Below are 12,044 nucleotides of genomic sequence, written 5' to 3'. Positions count from 1 at the left end.
CTGCTGAATTAAGAAAGGTGGGAAAGGAGTGAAAGTTACAGAAGACAGGACTGATGCAATCTTACAAGGGTAGAGAAAGCAAGGGTAAAATTTGGTGGTGTAGCTCATGGCAATATAATTGATACCTGATAGTCTAGTATTTAAAGATTTCACGTTATATGATAAATTAAAGAAATCTAAACACCCCTTTTAATGTATTAGCTCATTGTAGTCCAGCATCATTTTCTAAGGGAAGAAGGAAAAAAAAAAACAACTAAAACACTGTAGCGGAAAATCTGTGTCACAAAAGTGACATTCTAATTTACACAGACTGAAACCTCATGTACTGTTTGAAAGAAAAAAAGCAAATCATAAATATCAGGTAGTAAATTTAAGTGCTGCAGCTGTGAAAAGCAGAATTAACACTAGTCTGTGTCTTGAAATTGACTTCTCTCTCAAGGAGTCCACATTCATGACCTCAGCTGTATTTTTTACTGGTTTAATTTAACTTCGCTTCTTCAACTGTTGCTCTTCTGTAAGTTGATTTTGTCCTGTATTTTGTAAATGTTAGTCATACTCATATAGTTTTACTATTTCTTTTATTTTCCAAATGAATTACACTTCTCATCACTCCCTCTACCGTAGCTAACAAGTCATCCATCCCTGTATGTCCTGTGCAGTATGGAACTCCTTTTATAAATACGTGCTTCAGTCCCATTCACATTAGCTGTTACCTAGATACCTCTGAAAGGAATATATTTCAGACCAATCTGATTTTTTAAATAAAACTTGTTTGCACTTATGCATATCATAAAGCTTTCATAGCTGTACAGCGAGAAAAATGCTTTATAGCATCACATGGCATTTTTTATGTTGCATGTACTAAGCCTTTGTCAATGCAGCTGTTAGACTTTCCTGTTCATAAGGAAAATTATCTCCATTAGATTAATTTTAGCTGCAAGACTACAGTGCATATTTTAAATGTTTATATTCACAGCCAGTCGTGCACTCAGATTCCTTTTAAGCATGTGAAATGTGTTTAAATTGAGCAGACTGAAGTTCAGTAACAGATTAAAGCATCTTTCTTCACAAAGGGATTAACTTTGTAAAAGGAGTGTGCCTCTTTCAACAAACTGTGAAATGCTGAGCTCTAGGAAAATAAATATTTACTTCTCTTCTTCCTTTTATCATAATACAGCTTTACATTACTTTACCTTTGTAACAGCTATTGCAAGCTGTCATTTGATTATGCCAAAAGTATTCCTGTGGTCTATAGGAAGGCTCAGCCTGCCACCTAAAAACATGTCTGGTGCAAAGATCAGAGTAGACAGCTGTGTGTTGCTGCCAGAAGCCACAGTGCTAAACAAAGACAAATGTGCAAGAATGTGACATCCATACTTCTGGAAAGAGGAATGAGTCATGAAGGAGGAACACTGAACAGCTGATTGCTTCTGCTATTAACCACACTTGAACTAAATCTAAAAAAAAAAAAAAAAAAAAAAAAAAAAAAGCTAAAATACAGCTGGCTATATGGAATTAACTGCTGAGAGATTTGTCAGTCACTAGCTTCTATTAGGGAGACACTTAGCTTGGGGGTATTTTTGGAAAGAGTTTCCGTGGAGTTGGAGACACTTCAGGCCTTTTGCTTTTTTCTGATTGGCCAACAGACAGGTGCTGAAAAAGGTGATGGTGGAAATATTCCAGACATAGTGAATATCATATGGACAAGCAATGGCAACGTACTTTTTGTTTTATGATAGGCTGTATCATATAAAAAATATAACAGAATTTTTCCTTTATCTCTTTCTGATGTGAAATGAAAAGAGTGAGACAAAGCACCAAATAATATTGGTTGAAAATACAGCAACCCATATTTACAATTTGGGAGTGGTGTATTCTACCATAGAAGATGTTTAATGGCTTGAAACTAAAACCATCTGGTTTTTTATCCTGCAGTGACATGTTCTATATACTGATTTACAAATACATGCTTTCTGTTTGAAGTGCCTATGTCCTTCAAACAGAAATGTATTATTCCATTATAAATTAATAGTTTACTTTTAGAGATAAATCAAACATTATTTTTATAGGTGCTTTTAGAAAGTACATAAAGTAAGCCTCAGAACTTGGGAGAAAGCAGGACCCTTTCTGTGGAAATGAAAACCTGTGAGGCTGCACTGAGAATCCTTGTATTTCTTAATTTTTGAGTCAATTTATAGAACTTGGATCCCCAAATTGAATTCACTGGTTCTGTCAAAAGCCAGAGTTAGAATTTTGGCAGAGTATTAATTTTGTACTTCCAAGTACATCTCTCTCCAGCTTCACAGCTTCAGAACCAATGATTAAACATTGTGGGGGTACAGTTCTGATACTGTGACATTGATGGACTAGAAAAATGGAGGTCCAATATTTTTAAGTAAAACAAAGTCTTAAATAGGTTCTGTGTTTAGGCAGGGTCAAGCTTTTTACTTTCCTTAAACAGTTATCATTTTGAGGGAAAATACAAAATAATAAAAATTGCAGAGATGAATTGAGTACATTTAGAAGGCAGTGATGAAAAGCTGTGTGAAAATATATTCCAGACATAACGAGGTAGGCTCTACTCACCATCAAACATGACAAATGTGTGGTAAGATATGCACACCTTCTCTTCTGTCCTGTTTGATACCTATGCTAGAATCAAGAGAAAGAGGCAAAGTATGCAGTTACCTGCAGGTATATTTTTATATGCTTTAAATTCTACAGCATCAGATACACACCCTATCAAAGAAAGAAGACATAATTCTATTTTCATGTGTTTCATAGTTGTTGAATGAAATGTCATTTGACCTTCAGTTATATTTTATACAGCAATTTTCTGGCCCTCATATAAAGCTGCTGGTACTAGTCTGGAAAAGGCAGTCACAGGATCACAAAAATCACAGAATCACCAAGGCTGGAAAAGATCTTTAAGATCCCTCAGCCTATCCCTACAAGACTTTCCCTCTAGTCCTTTCGCCAGCCCTGTTGCTCTCCTCTGGACCTGCTCCAGCACCTCAATATCCTTCTTGAAGTGAGGGGCCCAGAACTGGACACAGTACTTGAGGTGAGGCCTCACCAGTGCTGTGTACAGGGGGAGAATCACATCCCTGCTCCTGCTGGACACACTATTCCTGATACAAGCCAGGATTCCATTGGCCTTCTGGGCCACCTGAGCACACTGCTGGCTCATGTTCAATTGGTTGTCAACCAGTACTCCCAGGTCCCTCTCTCCTGGGCTGCTCTCCAGCCTCTCTTCCCCCCAGCCTGTAGTGCTGCCTGGGGTTATTGTGGCCAAAGTGCAGGACTCTGCACTTGGTCTTGTTGAATTTCATGCCATTGGCCTCGACCCATCGATCCAACCTGTCCAGGTTTCCCTGCAGCTTCTTTCTACCCTCTGGCAGATCAACACTCCCCCCCAGCTTAGTGTCATCTGTGAAGTTACTAAGAATGAACTCAATTCCCACATCCAGGTCATCAATAAAGGTGTTGAATAGGACAGGGCCTAGTACTGATCTCTGGGGGAAACTGCTGGTCACCAGATGCCAGCTGGAAGCAGCCCCATTCACCATCACTCTCTGGGCCTGGTCATCCAACCAGTTTTTAGCCCAACGAAGGGTGCACCCATCCAAGCCACGGGCTGCCAGCTTCTCCAGGAGGATGCTGTAGGAGACTGTGTCAATGACCTTGCTGAAGTTGAGGCAGACCACAGCCACAGCATTTCCCTCATTCACTAGGTGGGTCATCCAGTGATGAGATTGGTCAGGCAGGACCTTGCTTTCCTAAACCCGTATTTGCTGGACCTGATCTCCTGGTTGTCTTCTACATATCACTTGATGGCAAGCAGGATGACCTGTTCCATAACCTTGCCAGGCACTGAAGTCAGGCTGACAGGCCTATAGTTCCCTGGATCCTCCTTCTGGCCTTTCTTAGAAGCATAGAATCATTAAGGTTGGAAGGGACCTTAAAGATCATCAAGTTCCAACCCCTCTGCCATGAGCAGGGAACCCTACCACTGGACCAGGTTGCATAAAACCTTGTGCAACCTGTCCTTAAAAACCTCCAGGGATGGGGCATCAACAGCCTCCCTGGGCAACCCATTCTTGTTCCTCACCACGCTTATAGAGAATAATTTCTTCCTAATATTTAACCTAAATCCCCCCTCTCTCAGTTTGAAACCATTACTCTTTGTCCTATCACTATCTTCTCTGATGAAAAGCCCCTCCCCAGCTTCCCTGTAGCCTTCAGGTACTGGAAGGAGTTATAAAGTCTCCCTGGAGCCTTCTCTCTGGGCTGAACAGCCCAAACTCTCTCAGGCTGTCTTCACAGCAGAGGTGCTCCAGGCCTTTGATCATCTTGGTGGCTCTTCTCTGGACCCTCTCCAACAGGTCTGTATCTTTCTTGTGCTGAGGGCACCAGAACTGTACACAGTACTCCAGGTGGGGTCTGATCAGAGCAGAGGCCTATAGGGGGCCTTTTACATACTGTTCATTGTCTGCCACCCAATGGTTGTTAGACACATTGAAATAAAAAATGTGTTCCTTAGTGAAATAAAGTAATACCCTGTGCTATCCCTTCTTGTTGCTATTTTGAAGTGTTTGCTGAGTTTTCATGACTATATTACATCTGCTAGAAATGTAATGCAATGCATTATTATTTTTTTTTAGATGGTTAAAGAAAGTAAAGAGATACTGGCAACATGCTGAGAGGAAAAGAGAAGAAGAAATCTCCATTTTGTTGACAAGATTCCAAGAAAAGGAAGGAGAAAACAGAAAACCACCAAGACAGTAAATAACTAATAATAGGGGAATCTGAAATACCTTAGTTCAAATATTAGTCCCTTTAAAAATGCAGTTACATTATAAAATATAGGCATCTAAGTCTAGGCACTGAATTCTGTATTCTGAATGGCATATTTGTCTGCATGCTTAGTACCCACAGTTACCCTTGATATAAATGAGTAACTAAGCATTTTTGTAAATTTAGAGATTTCTGAAGAGTATCATCACAATCCCTAAAGCAGGCCAATCTAACAATATGCTAGGGAAAAAAAAAGTACACCCTTTTTTGCTTCTCCCCTTCTGCACTCTCTTTTCTCTCTCCTGTCACAGCTTCACTACAAAATGCATTGTGTATGATAGGGAAGATAGATTGAGGCTCTCCTTCCCTCTGCTGCTCAATTCCACCTCAGCAGTTGTAAGTGTAACTGTACTTGTACTGATACAATTATCAGTACAAGACAGTGTGGATGGATCACTGACATGATCCAGGCTGAAAATGGATTTGGATTCTTTTGGATGGATTCTATTCTTTTGGATGCTTATATTTGACTTTGTATTGCTCAGTGACCCAAGTAAAAGCAAAAACCAAGAGTGTTCACTGAGAAGGTGATAATCTATAGCTTTAAGTAAGCCTGTATTCATATGCTGGCTTTTAATATTCAGATTTGAAACCCTGAATGTATTTACACTGCACTATGAAGACATACACAATGATTTAGTAAAGTATGTTTCTTGGGGACTGGTGATTTTGTCATCCCTCTCTACCACCCATGTGCTGCCTTTAACTGGGAAGCATGTAAGTTAAATAGTAAAAGGAAACAGAATTCAAATGTAAAAATATTTTGAAATGTAAAAATATTTTAAAATGTATTTTTAAGTTGTTTAATTATCACATCAGGTTTCCTGCTTAAATTGACAGATGCAGAACTGTTATATAAACAACTAATGAAGATTCTCTATTATCAGCCTTCCCATATCATTTGAAACAGAGTTCAAAATCAGACTATTTTGATGAACACAAGTTCTAAATAAATATTTTCTCTCTTTCCTATTTTAAAATGCATACTGAATTTTAGACACTGAAGCCAAAGATATAAATATATGAGAGTGACAAAATTTCCTAAAGCATAAGAATGAAAAAATTCCCAAGAGTAAAAAGTATTTCTGTTCTGTTTGTTTTTTGTTTGTTTTTTTGTTGTTGTTTGTATGTTTGTTTGTTTTCCCTTCAGAATAGTAGATTTAAAATATGGATTCCCTTCAGACATCATTTTATGACCATGAGAAAATCTCATGGGAGTCAGGAAAAACTGGTCAAGGGCCCACATTGCTGTTATTTCTGCAGTTACTTGCAGCAGATGTTTTATAAGTGAACTTTCATTTTCACATTTTCCACATATTGTTAGGGAACTGAATCCCGAGGATTTTGTCTGCCTTAAAAATAATCCAGTATCAAAAAGATAAATGCAAGGAAATGTGACTGTTGATTAAAAGACGAACAGAAAAACTGCATTTCACATAGCAAAGAAGAGGTAATTACAGTTGTTAATTTACGTGAGGGTCTTCTCTGGGTAAAACTAGAAAATCAGATTTAATACAAAATCATTACATCTACAACATTTTTTTCTCAAAAATGATTTGTTATGCTTTTGAATTAGCCTAATTTTCCCCAAGTCCCCACCTGCTTCTCTAGGGCTAGACTCCTATTTTCCCATTATTTATTTTCTCCCTATGCACACACAGGACAACATTGCCACAAAAACATTATCATTTTTATACATATTAGACCTAAAGATGAGCCAATCATAAGAAAATGTAGTGTTCTCACTTTTTTGCAGTATTCAGCAGGTTTTGACCTCACATTCTTAAGTAAAAAGTAGAAGGTGAGAAAGCTATGTTAGATGGAATTTATTTTCAGTAGTCTGCTCATAACATCAGTAGGTCTTCTGCCATGAGCTTTGGTGAGAGCCAGTTCTGAACAACAGAAACCATGTTCTCTGCAGTTTGCCCTGTTACCCGGAGTGAGTGAGGAGAATTGTCTGGGTAGATGTATAGTAAGTAAAAAAGAAATCAGCTAATATTATTTCTACTGAACTTAGTAGATTTCAGTCCATAGATTTCTTAGGTAAAGGTTCAAGCTAGTAATTGTATTGACTTTGTACAGTGTCAAGAAAATATCAGTCAGCAAAGTTGAAAAAAATATCAAAAAATTAGTGAAGCTGAACAGCAACACAAACATGAAAATTACTACAATTCTTCCTGACTGACCTTAAGGAAACTGCCAAGCTGCCACTATAAAGATGAAACTTACCTTTTGTATTACAGGAAGACTTTGCAAAAGTATTATTTTACATGTATTTTTTTTGTTATTCTTACTATCATGATATGCTTGCAGGTTCTGGAACTACTGTTGGGTATAAAACTAATTTCCATCACATGCAGTTACAGTTTTGCTCTCTCCTTCTTTACAAGAAAAAATTAAAAGTGCCCAAGATAGTATTCCAGTCCTGTAGTTTTTTATTTTTCTGGACAATGCCTATTCTTTGGTATGTGCTTCTCCTCTCTACAGTAAGACAGAAGAAGAACTAATGAAACTAAGAAGAAAACTAATGAATTTTAAGTAAAAGTGAGGAGTTGATGATATTCCTTAGCTCTATTTGTATGATCTTGGATTCCCTGGGAAACTCGTCCATTGTCCATCCTTAGTGACATATTGTAAAGCACTGTTATATCTTATCAGTAAGGTTGATAGCCTTGGTCCTTAAGGCTATTAAAAAATATTTTTTATATTTTAGCACTGGACTTGCAAACGTCATCTGGAAGAAGACAAATTATTTTAATTATTATTTAGCTTAGACTCTGCAGAAATTGATTGATTGAACACAGTCAATGAAATAAAAAAAATCACTAAAGACACCTGTGTGGAGGGAAGCTAGTTATCATTATACAGCTATAGACCACAAAGGAAGACAGTAGATAATAGAGATGCTGTTCTGAAAAGTATTTATACAGATCTTTTTCAAAGATTTTATGCATATGAAGACAAGTGTGATAAGCTATTTTACATCCCCTTTTTCCTGACTGCTAATTGGAAAAGGCTTATTGGCAGCAAAAAAGGAGATTATTACTGATGGAGGAGGCATTTCTGGAGCTTTTTAACAAATAGACCCCAGTTTTTAAAATGTCTTTAACTATTGTTGGAAAAGAGACACTGCTATGTCTCTCACTCAAACGAAGTACGTACAAATGTTTATTCAGCCAAAGCAGCTGATTTGACTATTGAAAATGGCAGCACAAAGGGCAGATTAATATGAAAATATGTAGCTTATAATTCTGTTTTTTTTTCTAGTGTTACATAAGTACTTCAGTCAGCTAACTTGCTCTTTCTCATGTTATCTCAGATATGGCTTGCTCCTGAATGCCCTTTGACCTGACAGCTCACCTGATCATGCTGTAAAATGCCTATTTCCCTAAGATAAACTTAGAGATGTGCGCAGTCTGTTACAAAAATAACATTAAGGACATTAAATGTATAAATGAAATATAGAACTATGCTAATATAAATCCGTAGTGAAACATTGAACACCATCCCTGGAGATGCTTAAAAGATGTGTAGATGTGATGCTTAGGGACATGGTTTAGCATTGGACTTGGTAGAGTTAATGGTTGGATCCAATGATCTTAAAGGTCTTTTCCAACCAAAACAATTCTATGATTCTGTAATTTGACAAACTGACCATTTGACAATGCTCGACTGCTCTATATCTGAAACACAAAACATACAATGTAAAAGTCACACCAAGCTGTAATTAAGAGACATGTAGATTTTTAATGATTACTCCAAAATGTTTACCATTTATACAGAACAACCACCTTGCTTGTGGAAGATCTGACTCTAGAAGTCTTTTGGTTTAGGTGTGAAACACTTGTGTGTCTTACCTTTGCCTAAAGGAATTAGGAAAATAGACATTTGATGGTGTAAATTTTGTGCTTCAAAAATTTTGCTTTTCAACATAGACACTGTTGATTAAAAACATAAATTGGCAACTTTTTTTGTTGTTGTTTTATTTTTAGGTTGTTACAGCTACTAGGACATTGGCTCAGGAATCAATATGCAAGTAAATCTGTTGTCTTTTTACAGAACTGCATTACTTGGATGCTTTGAACTTCAGATAGGTATGGAAATACATTAGTGGCATGATACTCATCCTGACCATGTGAAGTTAATATGTATGTATAAGTACATACTAGACACAATAATAAATGAACATATTTTGTTTTCTTATGGATAATTGCCCAGTTACCTGCAAGAAATTCCAGTCCAGCATGTACACATGTTCAGGAATTATGAACGGAGGTTTCTGGTTATTCCCTGGCTGCCTTCTGTATAAACACTCCTGTCTGCAGCCTGTGTTGGAAATAGAGCTTAAACTGAAATCCTTCTTTCTCATCCTCTCAGGATGGTGAGAGACAGTTTTATGGTGTCAGCTGTCTAGGACTATTTCTTTCCATCACCCTCTACAGCATAAAGAGGCATTTCAATAGCCAAATGACAGCTATCTGGAAACAAGACACGTTTGAAGCCCATATTTAAGGCAAGGCTAGGTAAAACATCTTACAGGACTGTGCTTCGTAAACATCAGGAGGTCTAATCCACTGCATAGTTATAGTTCACTTACATGTCCTTCAGTCTGCTCTGGCCTTTTAGAGCTACTGCTACCTATGTATTCTTTTAGTGGTGGTTTAACTAAGTTTAAGAAGAAGGGAAGTGTCCTGGTGGAAACAGGTGAGTGGGAAAAAGTATTTTTCTATATTATAATTAATGGAGGATTGTTCTCCTGTCCAAGAGTCAAAAAAAGATGTGGAATTCACAGATTTAAAAAATGTCTTCATTTGAGATAGCATGATATCAATACATCTAATACAGCAAGTTTGATGAAGGAATAGTCTGATTCACTTAAAAAAATTGATTTTCTTCTTCTACCTCCATCTCTTTTAATCTAGACTATAATAGTGTGCTGTTAAATAGTGCGAAAATTTTCTCAATTTCATTAATTTCTCATATTCTACCTACTCTCCTGGAAGTGCTAGCATCAACAAATTCCTTTATGGTATCATTAAATCAATGTACCTTTATGTACCCAAGATCCTTCTGACAACACATTCCAGTTTAAATCATAGTCCTGAAAATTACTGAAATGGTACTTTGCTAGGATTGAAAATGAAATAAATTTGTATTTTTGAATCCTTCTTTTCAGATGTCTGGATGGGCTGGATATTGTGGACTAGATGTGCTGGTAAATATGATTTTCTATAACATTCCACTGCCCAAAATAAGATAACTTGTTAAAACCAGTGTACTCTAGTTGAAAGTCCAGTTTCTGTTGAGTATCACATTGGTATTGAGGATCATGCAGTTGTTTTCCAGAGCAGCATGATGTAAAAACAAAGCTATACAATACAGTTTTATTCATCATTTTGAGAATTAATTCTGTATCTTTCAGCTAAACATATTTTTTAAATCTTAAAAGTTGTTAAATCTATGTATTATTTTGTGAAGCTGAAAAATATGCATTCTGTTGTCAGTTAACAGTTAAAAAATAGTATTTCAGATACATTAAATGATAAAGGGTTATATTTTTCTTTCTCTATTCTGTACCGTGTGTAATATGCTTGTTTTCTTTCTATTATCTACTTAAAGTGCTCACAGAGCACTCCACTCAGAAGAAATAATTTGTTACTTCCTCAGAAGGATGGAGGGGAGAAGGCTGTTATACTGAGAAAGAAAACAGAGTGGTCCCTATTGTATAGAAAAACAAGTATATAACAAGTCTTTACAGCTTACACCTTCATCTGTGGCTCACATTTCATCTGTGTTTGCAGAATAGTATTCCCTGCTCCAAACAGAAAGAAGGAAAAAGAGACACTCCTTTCCAATCTTTAAATTTATTTTTTTTTCTTTTCTCAGACACCTCAATATCATCACTGTACAATTAACAGCTAATTACTAGAACATTATTTAAGGTATTTTTCTTTCCAAGATTTTGTCTTTGCAAGTTTTTTTTGCATGAAAAATGCACAGTAAAAATATGCATAAAAATTATTTGGTAACTCTGAATAGTTCCTAAATTAAAACTTCAGCTAGTTCATAATAACTCTGTCTTAACAATAAGCAAAGAATTTTTATTCTAAATAAAACTGTGTGTACATTTAATAATTTCCTTTTATTTTCCAGTGCCTCTTTTGGAGACATATGAGGAATGTGAAAGTTCTATGGCTGGTATTAGGCCAGACAAGCAGCAGGTTCCTTATGGTAGGGCATTTTCACTTTTTATTGTTTGAAAATGATCATAGCATTATCAGATTTCTTATCACTACTTTCTGTACTTTGTGTTGGCACAGTAAGGTTAATGAAATAAATTATAATATTCATATATTTAGTTCAATCTTTGGATCAAAAATGTATCCCATTCAGGTATGTAGTAGTCTTTCCACCATCTGTATTAAATTCAGGGCTCAATTCCAAAATGAGTTGAAGCACAATTTATGCAAAATTTGAATCTATATATTTGTTTTAAAGGAGAGATCTTGGCGTAGCTTCATATAAGTAGCTCCTGACAGCTTCAATTAAGTATTGGGGAATTTTTATTGCACCACTTGAGGCAAATTAAATACATGTTTGTGCTTGAGTATAAAGTGATTTAATGGACAATACATTAGATGGAGTCTTACTGCTAGGGGATCTGCAAAGATGTGACATGTGCAAATTCCTTATGCACATTTGTGCCAACACCAGTCATATAATTACAAACCAATACTGTAACATTTCTTATTTTATCAAAAAGGGAATTTGTTCTCATGCATATAGAGTCATTCCATCCATGGCATCCCTGTTTCTACTTTTAACCTGGTTCTGGATTTCTGCCTACCAAGTTATTCCTCGGCCTCCAATTACCATCGCTGAGCAGTTACAATCTGAATTTCCCCTTTGTGAGATGTTTCAATCTAAAATTCCTTTAGGTTTGTTTCCACACTATGTGGTCACTGTCAGCTGCTCGATGATTTTAGGTGTGCTGATTCATGCTTGAAAGGATGGCTGTCCTGGATCCTCCTCGCAGTATCTGTCTCTGCCCCTTCCCTCTTTGCCTCATTCCGCGTTCAGGTAGGGCAGCATTCGTGGCAACTGGGAAACGAAACCTGTCCTTAGGGCCCGGGTCGCGCCGGGAACAGAAACCGAAAGCTGGAGGGAACCGCCCGGGACCCTCCCCC

This window comes from Chaetura pelagica, unplaced genomic scaffold (assembly GCF_000747805.2).
Source record: "Chaetura pelagica isolate M959 unplaced genomic scaffold, ChaPel_1.0 scaffold142, whole genome shotgun sequence".
Taxonomy (NCBI): Eukaryota; Metazoa; Chordata; class Aves; order Apodiformes; family Apodidae; genus Chaetura; species Chaetura pelagica.
This window is presented reverse-complemented; position numbering follows the sequence as displayed.